The following is a 26,607-nucleotide window of genomic DNA, read 5'->3' on the forward strand; positions in this document are numbered from 1 at the left end:
TTGTTTTGTACTTTTATCCCGTGTCCGTGTCTGCATTGGGTCCAGTCTTTTGTGTTATCTGTGTACCGTTCATGACAGAAGGGCAACAGAGAGATAATCTCTCTTAAACTGCTATTATGTCAACAATTTTTACTCGTCCTACATCATTTTAGTGTTAACATGTAGGAAAACCTGTGCCCATTCTAAAGATGTAGCTTTGCTAGCAATCAGACTCATATGTGGCACAGTGAGCCTCCAAGTGACAGAAAGTCAACCAACTGCCGCATTGACTCCAATAGTAAAGGAAGGTTTCCGGGTCTTTGTAAAAACTGCTCTGATGCTCACAGTTTTTGGACTAACCACACAAATTTCAAAGATAATTTATACGTCTTTCTGCTATTTCGGCTTCTTCTTATACATTTAAGCGAGCATTGCAGTGTAGCTTCAGCCTTTAAGCATAATTCTGCTTTTATTCAACTTTTTTCTCTCTTTAATATTCTTTTCAAATATTCATCTTTTTATACGTTTGCACATTAAGCTTTTTAAATATTCTTTCTAATATTCATCTTTTTATACTTTTGCACATATTCAGCTTTTTTATACTTTTGCACATATTTACCTTTTTAATGTTCTTTTCAAATATTAAGCATTTTTCATACTTTTGCACATATTTAGCTTTTTTAATATTCTTTTTAAATATTAAGCTGTTTTTATACTTTTGCAAACATTACACCTTTTTCACTTTAGCTTCAGTATTAAAGCATTTCCACAAATTTTCTGCAGGAAAATCTTCCGGTTCCGGGTCGCTGCTCGTGTGGTCGACCAGACGGAGCACAGAGCAACTTTTAGCGTTATTTAGCATTTATTACGTTTTTCCACTTGTTTTATGTATACATTTGTTACTTTTTAGTTTACCTTTTGCATGCCACACACGCCGAGTGTGTTTTCTAACTTTTTAACTACGTTACATAGACGTAGCGGACTTTCTTTTCCTGCCCGTCCCTCGTGACTCTTTGTTTACCTTCCTGTTAACCCCGTGACTGCCGGACAACGCGGAAGTTCTTCTCCTTGTTTTTCTTTTCCTTTTCACCCGGCACTTTAACTCTCCACTCGGCATGGATATACCCGTGTTTTTTATGGCCATTCTTCAAGTGTGGTTTCTCCTGGAGTTTGTGACGGCGAGCAGAAACAACGACCAGCGGAACACGCACTCCAGAGAGACCCTACTGCAGCTCGGACTCCATCCTCTACACGCCTTCGCCGTAGACACGCTACCGAAGGAATTACTGCGGAGTAACTCAACCAGCCATGACAAGTCCACACACAAGAGAAAGAGTGGAATCAGGGCCAGGCTCAAACGAGAGACTTGTAAACAACGGCCGCTTCCATCTATAGTCCTAGCTAATGTTAGATCCCTCCGGAACAAAACGGACGAGCTACAAGCTAACGTTAACCACATGCATGAGTACAGGACTGCCTCAGTTCTTGCTTTCACTGAGACGTGGTTAAATAAGAACGACGATGACAATGCCCTGCACGTTGATGGCTTCGGCCCCCCTCTAAGACTTGATCGAGACAGTGAGCTCACCGGTAAACAACATGGCGGCGGCGTGTGTCTGTATGTAAACACACGCTGGTGCTCAGCGATCGTCGTGAGGGAGAAACTGTGCACCCTGGACATTGAGCTTCTGGCTGTCTCCCTTCGCCCTTTCCCAGAGCCAACGCAGTCACAGCCACTGAACACATCACAGACTCTTTAAACAAACTGGACCACATTTCACCGGACTCTCCCAAATTCATCTTGGGTGATTTCAACCACTGCTCCCTGGACAAATCATTAAAAGGTTATCGACAGTATATCACATGCCACACACGCCATGAGAAGACACTGGACAACTGCTATGGTTCAGTACCCGACGCATACAGATCTGTCGCCCTCCCCCCTCTGGGCTCTGCTGATCACCATGCCATCCTGCTTGCATCTCTGTCATGAGAGGGGTGAAGAAAGTTGTCAAGAACATCAAGCAGTGGACCAACGAAAGCATCATCACACTCCAAGGATGCTTTGAATCCACTGACTGGGACAACCTCCTGGCCCCCTCTGATGACATTAATGAACATGTGGACACTGTGTCATCGTACATTTCCTTCTGTGTGGACAACATCATCCGCTCCAAAACGGTCACTATCTACTCCAACAACAAACCCTGGATCACCAAAGAGCTCAAGGAGATCCTCAACAAGAAGAAATGGGTCGTCTTCACCGGCTCTGAAAGGGAGAAAAAGGAGGTCAACAGAGAGGTCAAGCATGCCTTAAAAACTGCCAAGCTGGAGTACAAGAGCAAAGTGGAGGAGTGCTTCACGCAGGGTAACCTCCGCTCAGCCTGGCAGGGACTCAAGAACATGGCTGCTGTGAACACTGCTGCCAGCAACACAAAAACCATCCAGGTTTCAGGCAGCAGCTCTTCATCTCTCCCCAACAACCTTAACTCTTTCTACACAAGGTTCGAGCAGGACAACACCACCCAGCTTGAAGAAGCGATGTCCAAGCTCAAGCCCAGTGACTCAGCAGCCTTCACCTTCAGCGCAGAGGATGTGGTGAAAGCCCTCAGGAAGACAAGGGAGAACAGCTCACCTGGCCCAGACAACATCAGCCGCCGCGTCCTGAAGCACTGTGCTGAGCAGCTAGGGGTCGTGTTTCAGACCCTGTTTCAAAGATCCATGGACAGCGGCATAGTCCCTCAGCAATGGAAACACTCAACAGTTATCCCCATCCCCAAGAAGAGTGCCGTCAAATGTCTGAATGACCTCCGGCCGGTGGCCCTCACCTCTCTTGTGATGAAGGCCATGGAGAGGATCATAAAACAACACATCATCAGGGAAACCCACTCCCAGATGGACCCGCTCCAATTCGCTTATCGAGCTGGCAGGGGCGTCGATGACCCAACACCGCAGCCAGACTCCTGTTTGCAGACTTCTCCTCTGCATTTAACACCATGCAGCCCCACATCCTGGCTGACAAACTCTCAACCCTCTTTCATCTGGACCAACAGCTAATCCTGTGGATACTGGACTTCCTGACCAACCGTTCACAGAGAGTCCTGGTCAACAGCACCTTCTCCGACCTCCAACACACCTCAACCGGCTCCCCCCAGGGCTGTATGCTCTCACCTCTGCTCTTCATCCTCTACACCGATGACTGCAGAACCACACAGCCTAACTGTCATCTGGTGAAGTACACTGACGACACCGTCCTCCTGTCTCTGCTGTCAGGCCCATCTCTGCACCACGGACCAGCTCTTCAGGAGTTTGTGGAGTGGTGTGACAGCTCCTGCCTGGAGCTGAATGTCAACAAAACCAAAGACATGGTGGTGACCTTCTCCAGCAAGCAGAGGGAACTGGCTGCATCAGCAAACACCGTGATCCACGGGAAGCCTGTTGAAGCAGTTGAGGGGTACAGGTACCTGGGCACAGCCTGCTGAAATTCTCCTCCAACACAGAGGAGATTCTCAGGAAATGTCAGCAGCGGAAATACCTCCTTAGGAAGCTCAATTCCTTTGGAGTCAGCAAGAACATCCTCCTGACCTTTTACTACTCCTTCATCGAGAGCATCATCACGTTTTCCATCACATGCTGGTTCTACTCCACCAGCCTACAGAACAGAAACCGCCTGCAGAGCGTAGCCACGGTCTGCTCTAAGATCATTGGACTTCCTGTTAGAACTCTGTCGACCATCCACCAGCAGCAGACACTCAGGTTAGCTGGTCGGATCATGCAGGACCCCTCTCATGCTCTCTTCTCAGCGTTTGAGTGGCTCCCCTCAGGACGCCGTCTTCGCTGTCCCTGCTGCAGGACACAGAGGAGAAGAGCAACCTTCATCCCCAATGCTGTCCAGCTCCTTAACTCCTGACCCCGCTGACCATCCCCCTCCCCACTTTTGACACCCTCCCCTGGACACTTCACCCCCCCCTCCCTGGACACCATCACCCCCCTCCACTCCAGACACCCTCCCTGAACACCTCACCCCCCTCTCCACCCCGGACACCCCTCCCACCACCCCTCCTCCTCCCCTCTCCAGACACCCTCCCTGGACACCATCACCATCACCCCGCCCTTCCCACCCCTGACACCTTCCCTGGACACCTTCACCCCCTGCACTACAGTTCTGTTCATACCTGTTTCAACAGTCTACTGCATGTTTACATTGTTTACATCATATACACCCGTTCACATGTCTGCTTACATCTGATACATGCATGTCTTTCTACATCCCACGCCGACGATGTTCTCCGTATCTAACCTGCACTAACACACTAATATCCTGACACTTATTCTTCTCTTACACTTTATTCTTGTTGTTAGGTTAAAATGTTTTGTATAGTTGCACTGTCGTTATTTGCTGCTCTGTGTGCCCTGAATTGCCCCACGGGACAAATAAAGTTTTTTGAATTGAATTGAATTGAATTGAATTGGAAATGCATTTTCTGGTTCTGTTTATTCTCATTCTTCCGCCTTCTTCTTTTATTCGATTCAAGTCTGAAAGCATTACCAACATATGTGCAAAACATACACCAAAACGTGCGGAATGATCAAGAAAGGATAAGCTATTATTTTTGTCAAATATTTGTCAAGCTGTTTTTAACAAAAATCACAAATAAACGTGTCAAAATTTCCACATATGATGGATGGACTTTATATTGTATCAGGCTGATGTAAACATTAAAGTCAGCATCTTCAGTGAAGCCTCCTGTCGTTCACAGTTAAATAGGTTTTTAGATACAACTTTTGGATTTTGAGCCGAGAGTGTGTTGTTAATGAAGTGCCACAAATGCTACCACATCCTGCATCTGGATTTCTTAACTGTTAGTGAATTAAAGGGGATGTCCAATCCAACTCCTGCATGTTTTAGGTTTCTCCCTGCTGTAACACACCTGAGTCTAATGTTCTGCTGAGAATTAGACTTGGGTAAAATAGGTCAAAAACTTGAAATGCTCTGCTCGTTATCAAGCAGCTGAAGGTAGATAAGGGAAGCTGTTTTATTAAGCTCATGCGACATGAGGCTACGGTTAATGTGTCGGGTTTTAACGCTAGCTTTAGCGTTAGCCACTGGAGCTGAGAACGTGTTTGTGTGTGTGTGTGTGTGTGTGTGTGTGTACTTATTTGTGAGAGTGTAAGTGTGTTTTTAGTTTCTACCTGACTGACTCACTCTATAAGTGCACTAAACTTCCCCTTGTTGGCCAAATACTTTCACTAGTTTTGTATTTCACAGAGCAAATCACACCGAACCGAATTTGGCATCAACATAAATTGGATTAACTATTCTAGACCTGTACATGCATGTAAACTTAAGATATCTGCATGGGTTTGGCTAAAAGAAAATGTTGGTTTCGTCAATACTACTAGGTACTTTTATTATACTGATTAAATATAATTGCATTACTAAAAAAGAGACTAATGTACAATTTTCTTTGACTAAAACTAGACTAAAATGCTCAGACTTTTAGTCGACTAAAACTAGACTAAAATGCTCAGACTTTTAGTTGACTAAAACTAGACTAGACTAAAAGTAAAACAGACCGCCAAAAACAACACTGGTTGAGTGCTGATTTTTGATCGTTTCATTCATTTCATTTTTTTCTTTGCTTAATTTGAGAAAATTCTGCTCCATCCAGTCGTTTATTTGCTTCATGCATCTACCCAGTGCTTGTATTGGACTATAGTTGCCAGGTAGTTATGTAGATTTGTCTCTCGTCTGCATAGCTGTGGTAACATATGTTGTTTTTCATGATATGAGCCAGTGGCGTGGTCCAGCATGACGCTTCCTGCTACTATTATAACTATAAGTCATATATACTATCACAAGTCTTATAAACTATAAAATTTGTAGCCATAAAAACACCATCGGTGATATGTCTTGCTGTATTGTAGGGGCTATTGCCACTACTCATCATTGATCATGTTTGCCACCATAATTATTATCATTTTCATACTCTATTACCTTAGCTGTGCTTGTTTCTACCATTCTGCTGTATTAACTGCCATAACATATCAGTCATATTCACATGACTATTGATAGTATTATAGTTACGGTTACTTTTTGGTAGCTTGCATCTCTGGAAGTGTGTCTGTCTCTCTGTCTTTGTGTCTGCCTTTGTCTGTCCGTCTTGTCTCTGTTTCTCTCTCCTTTTCTTCCTCCCCAACCAGTCAAGACAGATGTCCGTCCTCCATAGAGCTGGGTCTGTCCGACTTTCCTGCCTGTTAAAGGGAAGGTTTTCGTTCCCACCGTACTCTACTGGGGAATTGTTGGGTCTATGTTGGGATCAGGATGCAGAGTCACAGTTTAATACACCTCTCTGCGCTGCCCTTACCACAGACGTACAGGAAGCAGAGTTGCAGTCTTACACACCTCTCCATGCTCCCTGTGGATCACTTTCCAGCTTAGTATCCTAAACAAATGCTGTGTGCCTCACGGTCATCTAAATTAATTAAATCAAAAATTAACATTAGAGGAGCTATACAGCAAACTTGATACAAATCCACACCAAATCTGCTATAATACAACAAAATCAGAAAATAAAATGTGGAAAAATCAGATCTCTGTCATCTAAAGCTGTATTAATAAATTATCTGATATCAGATAACCATATTGATTTACTCTGCCTGACTGAAACCTGGCTGTCTCATGAAGAATATGTTAGCCTAAATGAATCCACTCTTCCGAGTCATATTAATACTCATATTCCTCGAGGCAGTAGTCGAGGAGCAGGCATTGCAGCTATTTATGACTCAGGCCTATTAATCAACCCTAAACCTAAACTTAATTATAATTCATTTGAAAGTCTTGTTCGTTGTCTTTCACATTCAATCTGAAAACCATGCAACCAGTTGTACCGTGCTCCTGGTCCGTACTCTGAATTTCTATCTGAATTCTCAGAATTTCTGTCAAATTGAATCCTTAAATCCTATAAAGTAATCATTGTAGGAGATTTTAATATTCACGTGGACGTTGATAATAATAGCCTTAGTATTGCGTTTATCACTCTATTAGATTCGATTGGTTTTAGTCAGAGTGTACATAAACCTACTCACTGTTTTAATCACACCCTCGACCTTGTTTTGGCTTATGGAGTGTGTTATAGCCTTAACAGTGTGTCAGTACTTTATTAGAGGTTTGCACCCCGGAACCTTGGTGTCGGGTTTTTGTACCCTGTGGGACTGTTATTGGTGTTACTCCCCACTTGTACACATGGATGGCTGGCTACAACAAAGTTTCAGTAAAGTACACAGAACTACATTGAAAGTGTGGGTCCATTATTACCCTCGGGTTACCACACTTTTTGGCGACGAGGATTAAAACCGAGAGCAGCCGAAAGTGAAGTTAGAGTCGAAGAAGACGTTCATAATGGCTATGGTCGGCTCGCTTAGTGAATTCGTCAAGATGGACGGAGACTGGATTGAATATGTCGAGAGACTTGAGCACTTTTTCCTGGCGAATGACATTTCTGAAGAGGAGAAGAAACGGTCAATTCTTCTGAGTGTGTGCGGTGCTAAGACGTATAAGTTGGTACGCAATTTAGCAACGCCGTGGAAGCCAGGTGACTTGAGCTTCAAGGAGTTGGTGACGCTGTTGCAAAATCATCACAGCCCGAAGCCATCGGTGATAGTGCAGCGCTTCAAGTTCCACACCCATTCACGCAAGCCTGGGGTTTCAGTAGCTGCGTTCGTGGCGGAGAGGAGACAACTGTCGGAGTACTGTGAATTTGGGGCTGTACTGGACGACATGCTGCGGGACAGGTTGGTTTGTGGCATAAATGATGACGGCCTGTTAGGAGAAACCACACTTACCTTCAAGAAAGCGCTGGACATTGCTCAGGCATTGGAAACGGCAGTTAACAACACTAAAGACATTCAAAACGGTAGCACACAGCCAAGCGCCGTTCATCACGTGTACAAGGACAACAAAGGCAGACCATCAAAACCCGTTGAATGTAACCGTTGTGGAGGAGCACATTTTGCCAATGATTGTGGCTTTAAGGACTCTGTGTGTCACAACTGCAAGAAAAAGGGACACATAGCAAAGAAGTGCAGGGGTGCTAAACATAAACAAAACAAAGACTTGGGGAAGATAAGACCCAGGGCAACACATCACCTTCAGAGTGAGGAGCCTGAGGAGCAGTGTTCCTTCAACATGTTCAACCTCAGTGAGCCAAGGGCGGAGCCCATCTATGAAACATTGCAGGTGAATGGAAAAGACCTGAAAATGGAGGTGGACACAGGCACCTCAGCTTCAGTGATAAGTCAAGCAACCTACTGCAGTTTGTGGTGCTCTGGAGAGGCACCTGTGCTTTAAAAGACTGATATCAGACTGAGACAATATACGGGTAAGTGCATTCCACTTCTTTGGGCTATAGAGGTGGAGGTGCTGTATCGAGGCCAGGAGGCTACAGTGAGACTGCTCGTGGTTAAAGGGGCTGGACCAAGTTTGCTGGGACGTGACCTCCTACAGAAAATCCGTCTGAATTGGAGAGAAATCAGGTATGTGGCAGTGATGGGAGAAATCCTAGAAAAATATGCAGATGTTTTTAAAGATGAACTTGGCACCCTACGTGGCACTACAGTGAAGCTGTGTGTGGACCCCAAAGCGCCACCACGCTTTTTCAAACTGCGCACAGTCCCATATGCCATGAAGGCTAAAGTAGAGGCTGAGATGGACAGACTGCAGCAGATGGGTGTCATCGAGCCTATTGAGTTCTCAGACTGGGCAACTCCGATTGTGCCAGTGCTGAAAGTTGATGGTGGGGTACGCATATGTGGTGATTACAAACTAACAATAAACCAAGCCTCACAACTGGACACCTATCCTTTGCCTCGCGTGGAGGACCTGTTTGCTACACTGGCAGGTGGACAAACATTTACCAAGCTGGACATGAGTCATGCATATCAGCAGCTGTTACTGGATGAGGATTCTAAACAATATGTGACCATAAACACCCACAAGGGACTGTTTAAGTACAACCGCCTGGTGTTCGGCGTCGCATCCAGTCCAGCTATCTTCCAACGCACTATAGACAACCTGCTGCAGTCTATTTAGATGACATTTCGGTCACAGGTAAAACAGAAGAGGAGCATCTTAAAAATCTGGACCAGGTGTTAAAAAGACTGGCAGAAGCCGGGCTGCGTTTGAAGCGCAATAAGTGTGTGTTCCAAGCTCCGAGTGTAACCTACCTGGGCCACCAGATTTCGGCTCAGGGCATATCTCCGGTGGAAGAGAAGGTGAGGGCAATAAAGGAGGCTCCAAGTCCAAAGAATGTAGCAGAGCTCAGGTCATTCTTGGGCTTAGTGAACTATTACGGGAAGTTCTTACCCGAGCTCTCCACGGTGCTCGCCCCTCTCTACCAGCTGCTGCACAAAGACAGCTCATGGACGTGGCAGCAGGCTCAAGAGAAAACGTTTGAGCACGTTAAAAAACTGTTACACTCTGCACCGCTACTTGTGCATTTTGATCCAGACAAAGAAGTCATCTTATCCTGTGACGCATCCCCTTATGGCGTGGGAGCTGTTCTGTCGCATTGCATGGAGGATGGAGATGAACAGCCTGTTGGGTATGTGTCACGCACTCTCACAGCAGCAGAAAAAGGGTATTCGCAGTTAGAGAAGGAAGGGCTAGCTGTAGTTTTTGCTGTAAAACGTTTCCATCAGTACCTGTACGGACGCCCTTTTACTATCTTTACGGACCATAAGCCCCTACTAGGTCTGTTCAGTGAATCAAAAGGCATTCCACCCATGGCTGCAGCAAGAGTGCAACGCTGGGCATTAACTTTGTCAGCGTACCAGTATCACATAGTCTACAAAGCAGGCAGAATGCAAATGCTGATGCTTTCAGCCGTCTTCCTCTCCCAGAGACACCAAGCCAAACGAGCCTACCTCCTGAAACTGTATTTTTGTTGGAAAGACTGTCTAACTCTCCTGTGACGGCAAAACAAATCAAACTGTGGACGGAAAGAGACCCAGTGTTGTCGCAGGTGAAGAGAATGCTGATGCAGGGCTGGCCGGCAATGGTTGAGCATGAGGAGCTCAAACCTTATGCGAAGCGGCAGCAGGAGCTGAGTGTTCTTGATGGATGTATCCTATGGGGATCCAGGGTGGTGGTTCCACCCCAAGGACGAGCCCAGATTGTGGACGAACTGCATGAGGCCCACCCCGGAGTCTCCCGGATGAAAAGGCTTGCCAGTTAATTTGTGTGGTGGCCTGGGATGGACTGCGCCTTAGAGGAAAAGGTAAAAGCATGTTCACAGTGTCAAATAATCAAAAGATGCCAGCACCTGCTCCCCTCCACCCATGGGAGTGGCCAAGCCGCCCGTGGACAAGGCTCCACTTGGATTTTTGCCGATCCATTTATGGGTCATATGTTCCTAGTGCTGGTGGACTCACATTCAAAGTGGATGGATGTACATATCATGACAAACATCACAGCTCCAGTCACCACTGACAGGCTCAGAAGCGTGTTTGCTATACATGGACTGCCAGATGCTGTTGTAACTGACAACGGGCCCACTTTCACTAGTGAGGTTTTCAAGGAGTTCATGGAGAGAAACGGTATACGCCACATCCTCACTGCACCTTATCACCCAGCCTCCAACGGCTTAGCAGAACGTGCGGTGGAGACTCTGAAAGAGGGTCTGAGAAAAATGTCTAAGCTTGCACGTTTCCTGTTCCAGTATCGGATTACCCCTCACACAACAATGGGTTTGCCGCCAGCAGACATGTTACTGAGGAGAAAACCTAAATCTCATCTGGATCTTCTCCGACCAGACGTGGCAGCAAGAGTGGCTCGATCACAGGAGGAGCAGAAGGTGAGGCGAGACCAACATGCCAAAGAACGGTCCTTTAAGACAGGGGACGCTGTTTATGTAAAGAACTTTGCCAGGGGCCCGCCCTGGTTACCAGAGGTTATTCAACAACGGGCAGGTCCGGTGTCTTTTGTGGTGGAGTTAAAGGATAGCAGGCAAGTTCGCCACCATCAGGATCACGTGCGACTCTGCCTTGACAGGGGTGGGGAGGTTTCACAGGGTGTTTCACACAAGGACAGTGTGAGCGGCTCTATGGACTGTTGGGTGGAGCCTGCATCACTTCAGCACACTGATGGACTGTCTATTTCATCTGATGGACTGTTAGTTCAAACTCCCCCACCTACTCTTGTCTCAAACTCTGCTCAGGAAGCACAGGCTGCTCCAGAACCTGTGGACACTACAGCAGGGCTGAGGAAATCAAAGAGGCAGCATAAGCCTCCTGATAGGCTGAACTGTTGAAAAGAAATGCTGTGCAATACAGAAGACAATGTTGTTGTCATTGTATGTGAGCATCAGTTTGTCATTGTGCAATATTCTGTTCTGTTGAATTCTAAAGAGGCAGCTAAATGACTAAGTTCTAGTTAATTGTTTACAATGTAGCCTATACTGGGGACTGTAAGTCCAGGTATGTGGTTTTCATTTGTACCTTATATGTTTATATGGGGAGAAGTGTTATAGCCTTAACGGTGTGTCAGTACTTTATTAGAGGTTTGTACCCCGGAACCTTGGTGTCGGGTTTTTGTACCCTGTGGGACTGTTATTGGTGTTACTCCCCACTTGTACACATGGATGGCTGGCTACAACAAAGTTTCAGTAAAGTACACAGAACTACATTGAAAGTGTGCATGCATTATTACCCTCGGGTTACCACAGAGTGGAAATCAATGACTTAATAATCTTTTCACAGAATGCTATTTTATCAGACCATTATTTAATAACTTTTGAATTCGTATTACAGGACTACCCAACTCTGGGCAAAAGTTTCTACACTAGATGTTTACCTAATAGTGCTTTAACTAAATTTAAGGAATCTATTCCATCTGCATTTAATTCAATACCTTATCCTAATAGTCAAGATTCCTGTACTAACGTCAGTTTCTCTGAAAGTGTTGCAGGCTCACTACGAACAACACTCGACTCTGCTGCTCCTTTAAAAAAGAAGATAATGAAACAGAGGAACTCAGCTCCAAGGAATAACTCACACACGAGTGAATTATGTAGGAATTTTACACACAATACGTTAGTCAATACAAAAGACCTCACAGAGTATATATTGCGTAATTCAAATTCTACAGGAGGCTTTCTGGAGTCAGCAGAGTCTAGGTAGTTTAGTGCGCCAGCAGGCATTTATTAGCAGGAGAACATCGGAATGATACAGACGTCTGGAGAAATGTTCTAGTCTCTATCTAGAGTAACTGTGAACACACAGTACCCGTGATCAGAGTCAAGAAGTTCTGATATCTATTCTAAAAACTCCAGCATTTATGCTTGTTACAAAGGCGTGGTTATGTGTCTGCTTGTGCATGCATATGTGTATTTTTGAAACAGCCGTCAGCACGCCTTCATTTCGACACCCACGCGTAGGGGTTCCCTCTGTGTCCACAGGAGTCTTCTTCTTTATCTGTGAAGGAAACAAAACACGGACAGCAATTCTCCTAACTCTTACTCTATCTGCGTAAGTTCTTTGTCTTTGTGACCTTGACATGTTCCTGTGCAGAGAAAGCAGATACAGATTGAGTCAAAAGTTTGTGTGCTTTTCTGGGAGCAGAAAAGTTTGAGCTTGAACTTAGAATCACTATCACACTTTAAATGATCATACCTAATAATCACACTTATCACATTCTTATTAATTATTATTACTAATACACACGCTAACATATGATTATTAATTCTTCACACATTGATTATCACACTCTTATTAATCATTACTAATACACATGCTAACACATGATTATTAATTGAATCATTACTAATACACACACTAACACAAGATTTTTAATTCTTCAATTCCCTTGTTGATCACTCACCAGAGTGATCATTCCTCCGAGACCACAAAATCCTGGATGTCCAAAGGGATGCCACGGACGTGGCCTGCCAGGTTCTATAACTCTAACAATTATCAAACCATGCACATATGAGATAAATTACCACTAAAATAATGAATATTACAATAAACACACTAAGTGTCCACACACACACTGTTTGTTTTTCTGCTCCTTTTTTTTTTACCCTATTTATCAACTCTATATACTGTGGTGTTTTTACTAATGGTGTATGTGGGTCAATCATCAATGGGGCCGGTACTGGTCCTGACCCCCCTTGGCTTCCTGCCAATGTCTTTACCCAGCCTTGGAGTTGAGTCACGTAGGACCGTGCCAGTCCTGGTGTGGCCCCTGGCTGCAGCGGTTCCTGTTGTCTTGGTCCGGGGATGGTGAGACCTGTAAATAACTCATAAGGGGTAAATTTCTTTTCTCTGTTCACACTAGCCCTCTTAGAGTATAATGCCATAGGCAAACAGTCTAATCCTGATAAACCTATAGTTGCCATCATTTTAGCTATTTTCTCTTTCCTCATTTCCTCCTCATGCTTAATAGGCAGACCTGAAGCTGTCACAAAACCTGCTCTCTCTCTCACACTCTTTCAACTCAAAATGCAATGCTGCACTGGCATATACAGAGTCTGCATATGCCAGCCATCAGACTGTACAGCGCTGCACGACAACGCTGAGCGACACTCAGGGAATAAACTCACACTACTCAAAGTGACCTATCACTGAAATGCACCTTTATCTCTCTTGCACATTAAAATCCACATAGCACATTGTAATATAGTGTTTATCTGCGAAACTGTACTTTTATTCTATTTTATTGTTGTTCATATTTTGTATTTTATATTTTATCTTATTGTAAGTACTTACGATTGCTTTGTACCGCTGCTACGATGACCTAATTTCCCCTCGGGGATAAATAAAGTTATCTATCTATCTATCTATCTTTTCCTCTATCTATCTATCATATATGTTCACTCTCTTTCCCTCACCATGCTTACAAGCTGCTGTCACTGCCATCACTTCCGCTCGCTGAGCTGACGTTTTTTTCTGTCACTTCTCCTGTACTTAGTGTCTCAAACTTTCCCTGATCTTTGATAACCACTTCCCATGCTGCGCTTAGTCCTCCATTATCTTTTCTAAAACAGCAGTCGTCTACATACAAGTCCATGTCTGGTCGGCCCTGTGATTTTGCATGCAAGTCAGGTCTCACTTTAATGGCTTGCGCTGTCCGTGGAATGCAGTCATTTGGGTTTTTCGTCATCTGGAACTGCTAAACAGCTCGCTGCATTAACTCCTTTGTGTGTGTACGTTATGTTTGCATTTAAGCCGTCCTCTACTTTTCTGAGTCGAGAGCCTGATAGAGTAAAAACGGATGATGAGATTAACGCCATTACACTATGCCTGGTCAAAATTTTGAGTGGATGCCTGCATTACCTTTTTCTCTAATTCTGATTGTGAGGTGATGTGATGAGTGATCTTGTACACTGGTCCTTCTTTAGAGTATGTGACTGCCTGGATTGTGGTTTGTTCCCAGCCCTGTAACTGAGATGTTGTTTTTACCATGGGCCCTAAATCTTTAGCTTGACTTCCTGCTCCTAATGCTAAGCTAATATGGGGTGCTGCAGTGTCACCCATGTTGTACCACTCTGCCTGTTCTGCATTGAGCAGGACTTGTGCTACTACTTTCTTTGATACATATATACTATGTACTAAGGTCACTTCTGTTTTTGCACTATTTGGTCTTATTAACTCATATTTATTCACTCCATATTATATTATTACAAAACAAACAAAACCAGAACAACTGCACCATATCATGTGAATATTTACATATATCTATTTCTATTTCTTCCCTTTTTAAAATTTAACTTTATTGCTTATTTTTGCTATTTTTAATCTTATTTTGTAATATTCTGTTGCTGCTGTGACAAAAGAATTTCCCCGTCTGCGGGACATTAAAGGTTTTCTGATTCTGATTCTGATATATACAGTCTGAAGTCAGTGTCCAAGGGGAACCCTCCACTTCCCCTCAAATTTTCCTCATTGACTTCTTCAGTTTGGATGCGGTCATAGAGAAGAGTACGGTGGGGAACGTAAGGGACCGGTTCATATGGGTGCACTGAGTGAATCCACGGTTTCCATTGTTGATACAGGTTCAAAACATTGGTAATTGGAGGGTCTGGGTCTTCTTTCAATCGAGCCCAGTAAATGTTGGCCGACTGTTGCTGCTGATCAGGATCTTCCCCTAGGATCCATTGTCCATTGTTACATCTTGAAGTAATTGTCTCTGAACAGTCTATTTTTACCCATTAGGGAAATGAACTTGCACCGCCTCTGGGCCACATAGGATAGATGCTTTCAATCTAACTAGGACATCTCTTCCTAGCAGTGAGATTGGGCATTGTGGCGAATATACATAGCTTTGATGAAACTGGTAACCAGCTATTTTAGTGGGGAGGGGTTCTGTGAAAGGGAGTGGCATTGGCTGTTCTCCAAACCCCACAAGGTCTAGAGCTGTTGACCGAACCGAGGTTGTATCAGAGTCGAATGTGTTGCTCCTGTATCGACTAAAAGGTTCACTTTTCGTTCGTTCACTTCTCCCCGTAGCAAGGGGTCAGCCTCTCCCCTTGCCCTTGACCCTGGGCACCCCTAGTATTGCTCTGGATACCTGGTGCCTTGGGGCAACTGGTTACCTGGGGCCAGTTATGGTTGTGGTGGCACATGCTGTTGTTGCTGCTGTGGTGGTGGTCCCCCTCTTGGTGGCCCTCTCTGGTTTTGTGGACAGCCTCGTGCCCAATGTCCATGACCTCCACACACGAAACACCCATTGTCCCTAGCCCCCGGTGATCCGCCCCTGCCCCTTCCATAACCTCCTCGAGGATTAAAGCCTCGTCCTCTTCCTCCGCTATAATGTGATTGTGGTGGGCCCCATGGTCCGGACGGGTTCCATGGTCCCTGGGGAGGGGGTCCTGTATAAAATTGGCCTGCAACTGGGGCAACTGGAACTGGGGATTCCCATTGGCGCTGGCTCCGCCTGCTGTTGGCTCATTTGTGCTTGTGTCTTTGCTTTAGCTGCTTGTTTGTGGCTTGTGCCCTCCTCTCTTTTGCTTTTGCTAACTGTAATTTGGTCAGTTATATTTTCAAATTCTCTATCTCTGTTTTGCTCGCAGCCTTTCTTTCATCTGCTCTACGCATGTGATGTTGGAGTGTCCTCATCCATATGTGTAATGGCTCTGTGTCTGCTCTGGGGTCATCCTCCATCTTTGCCTGTTCCTCCTTATCTGTTCCTTTCATAAGTGCAGCTTTAAACATTGATCCCTGCAGTGGATCTGACCCTGGGTTTGTTCCTGACCTCTCCTGCCATCTTCTAATTCTCTTCGATTCTTTTCCACTTATTCTTGCATCTCTACTAATTCCTGCATATATACTCCCTCATCCTCCTTTCTTCCTTCATGTCTCGTCTAGTCTTAGTTCCTGGTCCTCTGCTTCCGCATTCTGACCATAGTATCTCCTCTTCCTCCCCCTCTGAGCCAGAACTCATCTTACTGATTTTTTAGACTTACGTGTTTGTTTTTAAATCCCTCTCTCTTTCTCCCGTGTTTGTCGCTTTTCTGGCTTCTACAGTCATAGTCAGAGTGGTCTGAGTCAGTTAAGTCAGTCTCAGGTTTGGGTTTTCCTTCTTTGTGTCGCTGTCGTGTGTGTTGCTGCTCCCTCTATTTCTCCCTCTAACTCTTCTCCTAGTATTCCTGACTTCCCATGTTCCCTTTCATACTTTTTTTTTTCTCATACTGTCTCTCCGAAAGCCCCTCCTTTCTGTTGTGCCCTCTCATGCAATCTCTCTTCCTCCTATCACGCTCCTCTCTGACGCCGTCTCTCCTTCTCCTACTGTTTTTCCTCCTCCCACTGTCTCTCCTCTTCTGTCTACCTCAGCTGCCAGTCCGGCCATATGCAAATCTGCTCTTCGCTCCTCTCTTCTCCTATTCCTTCTCCTCCTTCTTTCTCTTATGCCACAACCTACTCAGACCATTATTTCTGTTTCCCACTACTTCTTCACGTGCTCTGTCCTCCTCTAACTGGATAATTTTAACCATAGGTTAAAATGTTTTTTGTATTATTGCACTGTCGTGATTTGCTGCTCTGTGTGCCTTGAATTGCCCCCCGGGGACAAATAAAGTTTTTTGAATTGAATTGAATTGAATTGAATATTCTCTGGCTCGCTTCACCCCCACCTTTACACGTCTCTAAATATTCCTTCAAATCTGTCAATCTAGTCTTATGTTTCTTTTTATCCTGACCGTGAGTAGGCCTTCCGGAAATGGCCTGTCCTACTACTTGCTGCCAGTATTCATCCCAAACTAATCCTGGGCCTGTAAATTACCTTAAATATAGCACATCATACTCCCAAATTTATGATGTTTTTAGGCTTGTGCTTTTATTTTGATAGAGTATGACCAGAAAAGAGAGAAAAAAAACAAAACAACTTTACAGTTTTTAAATGTATTGCAAACGGGTCTATCAAAAGTGCAAAAACTCAACGAAATGTAAACTGACAAGTTTGTTTAGCACCTGGCTGATAAGGGCACAAGGTTTGTCATCATTTTGTCTTAATGTGGTGCTTAATGCTTTATCAAAGCGGGATGTCCTTGTGTTGCTTTGCATCGTTTTATACAAGTAACACTGTTTTGGAGCGATTCAGAGCATCTGTCTTTCTGAAGGAGTCAATTATTTCATTACACTGCTTGATAGTATTTAATAAATAGAGCATTATTTTTGTGCGCATTAACAATCTTTGGAAGTTAAAGCTGCAAACTGACAGTTATATCATTTTTGAAGTTAAATATGTTTGTTTATTGCACTCTATTCTGAGTTTGTAATCAAGATAATAGGTTAAAAGGGATACTTCATGATTGTAAAAGACAATTCATTTTCTGTAAAAGGTTAAAAACACTATTTTGATATTGTTGAACATGATATTACATAGATGGTATTATTTATTTATTTATTACATATTATTTTTGTTTCATTCCATAGCTCTTACTCTTATTGTTCACTGTGTGTTCAGAGTCTTTAAGGTGTCAAAAGATTTAATGGAGCAACTGTATCATATATTTTGCCCCAAAATAAACACTTGTGAACCATCAGTTAAAGAGTCCGACCATCAATCAGCCGGGGCCACTACAGGGCCTGCCATAGTTATTTCAGCTGTTAAAGTACTATTCACAGGTATTTATTTATTCTTTATTCATACACACTCGTTAGCCGGTCATTGGATCTAGTCCCCAGTGATCCTCCCCTCACTCAAGCTTCTACTCTACCGGGATAGAGCGGAGTGAGACGATATAAATCACCAGTTTTAATGACCAAAAGCCGAGTGTCACAGCCCCGTTATTTATGTACCCCCAGATAAGAGAAGACCAGTAGTGAGTTTAATCGTCAGGCTTTTCTGTGATGTCTGCAACAAGCTTCTACTGACAGTGGCTCCAGACAAGGTGTATCCACCACCACAGAAACCTACTCACACTTTTATCTGTTTGTGTTCTCTATTATCCTCGAAACCTCCCATACAACAATCCCACAAATAAACACAACTTTTAAGTATTTCTTATACTTTGGTTCCCAGAACCTTTAGGTCCCAGACCTATGGTGGCTTTCTAGGCTCACCTAGGGGCTATCCCCCTGTGGCGCTTTTAGTCCCTAATGCCTAATGTATATTCGAGGGTCTCTACAGCCTCCGGCCTTTCTGCATTCCCTGAACGTCTTACTGAGCACCGTTTATGCGCCTAGGACCTGTCGGGATTTATGATCCCAACACTCCTTTACCTTTTACTTATACTGATTCCAAATCAGTTTACCAGGCCTTTTTTCAAATCGTCAGTCCCCCGGCTAAATTTGGATCAAATTAACCTCTAGGAAACATACTGACTCTCTCCACCAATTTAGATTATAGGCCGAATCATAGTCTTTACTTCTTAAGAAGAATAGGTGACTGCTTACCTTTCTTAGTGGTGGGCGCCCTTGTGGAGAAGTTCAGTCGGCCCCAGGAGGTTCCCAGTGACTCCGCTTGGTCACTGGTCCAACCTCTGCAGCTCTTTTTACCTGAACCTCCTTGTTAGAATCACGTCCGGGGTCACCAAGTTTCTCTGTAGGAATTTTACACACAATACGTTAGTCAATACAGAAGGACCTCACAGGGGTATATATTGCGTAATTCAAATTCTACAGGAGGCTTTCTGGAGTCAGCAGAGTCGTTGGTAGTTTAGTCCGACAGCAGGCATTTATTAGCAGGAGAACATCGGAATGATACAGACGTCTGGAGAAATGTTCTAGTCTCTATCTAGAGTAACTGTGAACACACAGTACCCGTGATCAGAGTCAAGAAGTTCTGATATCTATTCTAAAAACTCCAGCATTTATGCTTGTTACAAAGGCGTGGTTATGTGTCTGCTTGTGCATGCATATGTGTATTTTTGAAACAGCCGTCAGCACGTCTTCATTTCGACACCCACGCGTAGGGGTTCCCTCTGTGTCCACAGGAGTCTTCTTCTTTATCTGTGAAGGAAACAAAACACGGACAGCAATTCTCCTAACTCTTACGCTATCTGCCAGATTCCTTGTGTGAGAACCGACTAGTTCTTTGTGACCTTGACTTGGTTCCAGAAAGCAGATACAGATTGAGTCAAAAGTTTGTGTGCTTTGCTGGGAGCAGAAAAGTTTGAGCTTGAACTTATAATGACTATCACACTTTAAATGATCATACCTAATAATCACACTTATCACATTCTTATTAATCATTACTAATACACACGCTAACATATGATTATTAATTCTTCAATCATTGATTATCACACTCTTATTAATCATTACTAATACACATGCTAACACATGATTATTAATTGAATCATTACTAATACACACACTAACACATGATTTTTAATTCTTCAATTATAAATGAAGAGCTCTTTTCCAAAACGAGATAAAAGCCAAATTTAAAAAAAATGAGTTTGATACACTTTGCTGCATACAGAACCTTTTCACTGCTTCATCAATGTGTCATGCCAAATCGCTGTATTTCCTTGTTTAACATGGTCCGCAAGATGCAGTTCCATTCCAAACCGCGACCAGCGCCAAACCTATTTTTAGCCTAAATGCGATACGTCCTCTCGACCAATCAGAATTCAGTGAGCGGTCTATGCGAGCCAACATGGCGGCGCTCTGAAGCGGGAGAGTTTTTTTGTTTTGTCCGTCCGTTCAATATGTTCAGACTGAGCCATAAAAAACATTTTGACAAGATACATTGAATATTAACCAAATGTGTGGGTCTAGGTAAAAAATGTAATTATCCTGAAAACTATTAAAATGGATTTATAGCGTTTTGGAAAAGAGCTCCTCAAATAACGTTCCACTAAATTGGAGGAATCTCACTTAGTTTGGCAAGAAAGTCTAACAAATATATATAACATAAAGGAAGGCCCTCCGTAATGCCAGAGCAGCCTATTACTCATCTTTAATAGAGGAGAATAAGAACAATCCTAGATTTATTTTTAGCGACAGCTCTATTGAGCTATGGATTCCTATAACCCTCAGTAGTAACGACTTCATGACCTTCTTTAATGACAAAATTATAACTATTAGAGACAAAATCAACTCGCTTAGCACCAATCTTAGTGTGAGAATGACCACAATTACAGCTGGATGATACAGCAAAAAATGATCCACAGGCAAGGTTTGAGGTGGGTCATCAAGGCGATTCTTTTATTCATTGCCCTTGGCAAACCGTATAGGCACATCAGGATCACCAAACAAAAGAGAACCCCAGGTTGCCAAAATGGCGACTATTTATAGGGTGTCAACCTATTACCCTGGAAGAATCCATTCTCCGGGATCCCCTGTCTAAAACATTTTTAACCCACCATTGTTTTTTTATTTCTGTATCTGCACCACATCATCTGTGACTTATATACATCCTACTCTACATCCACTGACAGAAAAAATACACCAATACACTTCATATTACCTCCACTAAAATACAATGCACACATTTACCATCCCCACACCAATTTACACTTGGCTGCCCCCGGAACTATATAAGTGGCGTCCGTTTCCTGGGGAAGCGTTTTGCCTGCACACCCGGAAGACAAAAGACTGGTGAGTACACAACACTCTTGATTTATCCACTGCACACTCATTAAGCAACACAATACACATTTTTAACTTAGCTCCTTGTTTGATCAATTAACAACTTAATAGGCACATTTAACCCCATGTCCCTCTGCTCTAGGTAAACTGCGTGGCCTACACAGCACCTATCAGCCAGATCAAGACCCGCCAAACATCAATCAACATGGCTACAAATACTCAATACACACACACACACACACACATCTATATATATCCATACAAATGTGCCAAAAACAGTGTTAAAATGTATTGTGCAAATCTCCAATAAAGTGCTGTTGCTCTTCTTAAAGTGTCTGTGCAATTATTAAAGTGCATCTGTAATCATAGTCTAAAGTGCGTGGTGCCATGTGTGCAAAACTGGTGACGATGTGCTCTTCATCACATTTCCTCCTCCCTCTCCCCAAAGAGAACAGTACCTCATTCCTCTGACACTCTGGACAAACAGTCCGCCACCACATTTGACTTCCCCGACCTGTAGTGCACCGTGAAGTCATAGGGCTGCAGGGCCAGATACCATCCAGCGATGCGCATGTTGGCATCCCTCATGCGATGCAGCCACTGTAGAGCCCGATGATCAGTTTCCAGGAGGAAGTGCCGTCCCAGCAGATAATATCTGAGGGTGTCGATGGCCTACTTCATCGCTAAGCACTCCTTTTCTACTGTAGAGTACCTTGTCTCTCTGTCCAGCAGCTTCCTACTTAGAAACACCACGGGTCTCCTTTCTCCTTCCACCTCCTGCAGCAACACTGCTCCCAGGCCCACTCCGGAAGCGTCCGTCTGCAGGAGGAAAGGCTTCTCAAAATCAGGACTGTGTAGGACTGGGTGAGTGCAGATGGATTCCTTGAGGTCCCTGAAGGCTCTATCACATTCATCAGTCCATTGAATCTTGTTTGGAGCAGAGGCTTTGGTTAGATCATTCAACACAACAGCTTTATCTGCAAAATGAGGCACAAACTTACGATACCAGCCCACCAGACCAAGGAATCCCCTCAATCTCATTTTGGTAGTGGGAACAGGAAAGGATTGGATGGCCTCCATTTTCCCCAGCTGTGGTCTAATTTGTCCAAAACCAATGACGTAACCCAAGTACTCCACTTCTCTTTGGGCAACAGCACACTTGTGAGGGTTAATGGTGAGGCCGGCTGCCCTATTTTCTGCAGCACCTGCTGCAGATGAACCATATGCTCCTCCCATGATTGGCTGAAATAACTACATCATCCAAATATGCAGCCACACAGCTGATTTCATATGGCCCATGCCATTTAGTCAGTAACTTTCTTTCACTGGTTGGCAGCAATAACAGCACTTTTTGACCTGGGTGAAAGACCCGCTCTCTGGCCTTTTGATCATACCACACCTTCTGGTTTCGTTGAGCTGACTCCATGTGTTCATGTGCAAGCGCCGTCATCTCCTCCAGTCTCTCCCTCATTTTTACCACATATGCCACCACATTTTCTCCTTCCGGCTTCGAACTCTCCCAGTAGTCTTTCAGCAGGTCCAGTGGTCCTCTCACCTGGCGCCCATACAACAGTTCAAACGGAGAGAAACCTGTAGATGCCTGTGGGACCTCTCTGTAGGCAAACAGAAGGTATGGCAGCCAGCGGCCCCAATCAGAGCCTGTGTGGGATACAAACTTGCGCAGCTTGTTTTTCAGTGTCTGGTTATAGCGCTCCACCAGTCCATCCGTCTGGGGGTGGTAAGGGGTGGTCTTAATGCCCTTTACTCCTAACACTTGATAAACCTGCTGCAACAGTTTGGACAAAAAATTTGTCCCACAGTCTGTTAAAATCTCCTTGGGTATGCCCACTCTAGAAAAAAGTTGCACAAGGCAATCTGCTACTTGTCGAGCTTTGAAAGATCTGAGTGGGTAGGCTTCAGGGTACCGTGTGGCATAGTCGCAGATAACCAAAATCTAACGGTGGCCTGAGGAACTTGTCTCTATTGGGCCTACAATGTCCATGCCTATCCTCTCAAAGGGTGTATCAATGATGGGTAAAGACTGTAATTGGGCACATACGACTCCTTTAGCAGAGGTTAGTTGGCAGGTTTCACATGAAGCACAGAAATGAGGGACTTGAGTGTACATCCCTGGCCAAACAAAACGGCTTGCAATCCTGTATAGAGTTTTCTGGAAAGCCATGTGGCCTGCCCATGGAATTGAATGACCCATCTCCATAACTCTCTGTCTAAACTGTTGTGGCAGCGCTAAAGTCTCAGTTTTTCCCTTTTTCTGATAGAGAAGACACTCCTTCACCATGTAGGTGGCATCATCTAAACAGCTTGGGTTATTTTGCTGAACACCCTCTACATCTGTCACCCTTTCAAACCAGTGCTTCAGTGTCACATCTTGCTTTTGCAGTGAGCTCAGATCTGGGGGAAACTCAAAATCAAGCAGTTCTGGTGGTTTAGGAGGGCTTTGTGCTCCTTGTCTAAGTGAACCTTTTAGCTTCTCCTGCCTTCTCTGTGCTCTTGACTTGTGAGGTTTCACTGGCCCTGCTTCCCAGTCTACCCCAAAGAAAGGCAGCTCTCTGAGGACTCCCTCTGCACTCTGTGCTCTGGTGGTGACATTACATTGTTTTACAGGCAACGTGACTGAATCACTCAGTGGCCCACTGAAATCGGCTACTGAACTCTGACCATCACTGCTCCTGTCAAGTTTGCATATTGGCTGGGTCATAAGGTCATAGAGTGTGGGTACATCATTGCCTAAAATTACAGCATATGGCAATGTTGGCGCTAATGCCACAGACAACAGAAAAGTCTGTCCCGCCACCGTCAGATAAACTTCAGCTGTAGGATAAACATGCTCATCTCCATGAATACAGCTTATACGTGATCTGTCTTCACTCCATTTATCTCTGGGGACCAAACCTGACAAAACTACAGTCTGAAAACATGCAGAGTCAAGTAATGCAATTTCACGCTTTCCATTGACCAGAACTGGGGCTGTACGGCCTGCATCCCTCACTGTACCCACTGTGGCTGGTCTTGGGGCAGAACAAAGGAAAGATGGTTTAGTGGGGCTCAAGACTGGACAAAATGGTTTTGTGTGCCCTAAACCATTAGTGGTAACACCTGACATCATTTTTAGAGGCTCGGGGGGGGGGGGGGGGGGGGACTTTTTAGCATAGCTTGTGGCCTGGGGAGTAAACTGCCTATCACTTGAAAACCCTCTACCTCGTGGCTGACCAAACCCGTTCATCCCCAGAGGACTTACTCGAATGGTCCTGGTGGTTCTCCCAGCCAAAGGTGGCAGCTCGGCTTCCTTTTCTGGCTGATGTGAAGACGTCGGCCAGTCGTGCAGCTTCCTCTGCTTTCTTGGGGTCATGCTCTCTGATCCAGATCTCCAGCTCTGGATGGACCATCCTGAGGAACTGTTCAAGTATCATAGTCTCTACTAGTTCTTTAACTGTTGATTTCTCTGGCTTAACCCATTTGCAAAAAAGGTCTTTTAGACGCACATACAGCTCTCGGAGTTTCACCAGACTCAATCTTGAGGGATGGGAATCTTCTTCGGTAAGTATCCGGTGCATGCTTTGCCAGTGAGCAGAGGGACCAGACGCACAGCCCATCCATCTTTAGGCCAGTGACAAACCTGGGCCATCCTCTCAAACGTTGTTAAGAAATGCTCAATGTCATCATCTGGAGATAATGGAAGTAGTTTGGGTTCCCTCTGTCTGACAACCCAACTTGCCTGGCTCATCATTTCATCTGGGTCATCAAAATCACCATCATTTTTGTCATCTATTTGTGGGTGCTGACTCCCATCCATAGTGTCCGGCTCTGTTCTTTGTTCTTCTCTCCTCATGTTTACTTGTTGCTGCATTTGGGAGACTTGAGACTGCATGCGTCTCCATCGCTTTTCTTGAAGAGAGGACTCTTTCTCTCTTTGGTGGTCTCTCTCTGTTTGTGCTCGTATGAGTGATTTCACCAGACCTGCTAATTCATCCAACTTGCCTTCTGTCTTAGGATCTGTCATGGTGTATGGCCCGCTTGGCCCCTCATCTGGTTCTTCTTGGCCATCGCTCTTCCCCTTCCTTGGCATCATTTACTGTAACGTGGTATCCCACTTCTGACACCACTTGTGAGAATGACCACAATTACAGCTGGATGATACAGCAAAAAATGATCCACAGGCAAGGTTTGAGGTGGGTCACCTAGGCGATTCTTTTATTCATTGCCCTTGGCAAACCGTATGGTCACATCAGGATCACCAAACAAAAGAGAACCCCAGGTTGCCAAAATGGCGCCTATTTATAGGGTGTCAACCTATTACCCTGGAAGAATCCATTCTCCGGGATCCCCTGCCTAAAACATTTTTAACCCAACATTGTTTTTTATTTCTGTATTTGCACCACATCATCTGTGACTTATATACATCCTACTCTACATCCACTGACAGAAAAAATACACCAAGACACTTCATATTACCTCCACTAAAATAAAATGCACACATTTACCATCCCCACACCAATTTACACTTGGCTGCCCCCGGAACTATATAAGTGGCGTCCGTTTCCTGGGGAAGCCTTTTGCCTGCACACCCGGAAGACAAAAGACTGGTGAGTACACAACACTCTTGATTTATCCACTGCACACTCATTAAGCAACACAATACCAATTTTTTAACTTAGCTCCTTGTTTGATCAATTAACAACTTAATAGGCACATTTAACCCCATGTCCCTCTGCTCTAGGTAAACTGCGTGGCCTACACAGCACCTATCAGCCAGATCAAGACCCGCCAAACATCAATCAACATGGCTACAAATACTCAATACACACACACACACACACACACACATCTATATATATCCATACAATTGTGCCAAAAACAGTGTTAAAATCTATTGTGCAAATCTCCAAGAAAGTGCTGTTGCTCTTTTTAAAGTGTCTGTGCAATTATTAAAGTGCATCTGTAATCATACTCAGTCTAAAGTGCGTGGTGCCATGTGTGCAAAACTGGTGACGATGTGCTCTTCGTCACACTTAGTTAGCACTCCTGTATTAGATTTGTTTAACATGTCTTTATCAGCAGATTATGTACCAAAGTCTTTTAAAGTAGCTGTAATAAAACCTCTTCTAAAAAACAGCTTGATCCTGAGGTGCTAGCCAACTATAGACCTATATCTAACCTTCCTTTTCTCTCTAAGAGAAATTAGTCGCCAATCACCTGTGTGACTTTTTACATAATAATGAGTTATTTGAGGACTGTCCAGTCAGGATTTAGAATGAATCATAGCACTGACATTACTAACGACCTTCTAATAGCTTCTGACAAAGGAATTGTCATTGTCTTGTTTTACTAGATCTTTGTGTGGCCTTCGACACTATTGACCATCGCATCCTGCTACAGAGACTGGAGCATCTAATTGACATTAAAGGAACCGCATTAAGCTGGTTTAAGTCATATTTATCAGATAGGTCTCAGTTTGTACATGTTAACGACAAATCCTCCATGCACACTAAAGTCAGTCACGGAGTCCCACAGGGTTCTGTCCTTGGACCGATTCTATTCACCTTATATGTGCTACCCTTAGGAAATATTTTA

At 44.2% G+C, this 26,607-nt stretch overlaps 1 protein-coding gene across 1 annotated transcript in view; it reads right to left on the reverse strand.

The window, feature by feature from the left end:
* Window positions 1–19,002: 19,002 nt before the first annotated feature.
* The window catches only part of mfn2 (mitofusin 2), a 45,279-nt gene continuing 37,674 nt past the window's right edge, over window positions 19,003–26,607 (reverse strand). Inside the window, exon 19 of the transcript XR_014593345.1 lies at window positions 19,003–19,019. The gene's annotated coding sequence lies outside the window, so the exon portion shown is untranslated. The remainder of the gene's footprint in view (window positions 19,020–26,607) is intronic.

Source organism: Echiichthys vipera, assembly GCF_963691815.1.
Source record: "Echiichthys vipera genome assembly, chromosome: 9".
In the NCBI taxonomy this organism is placed as follows: Eukaryota; Metazoa; Chordata; class Actinopteri; order Perciformes; family Trachinidae; genus Echiichthys; species Echiichthys vipera.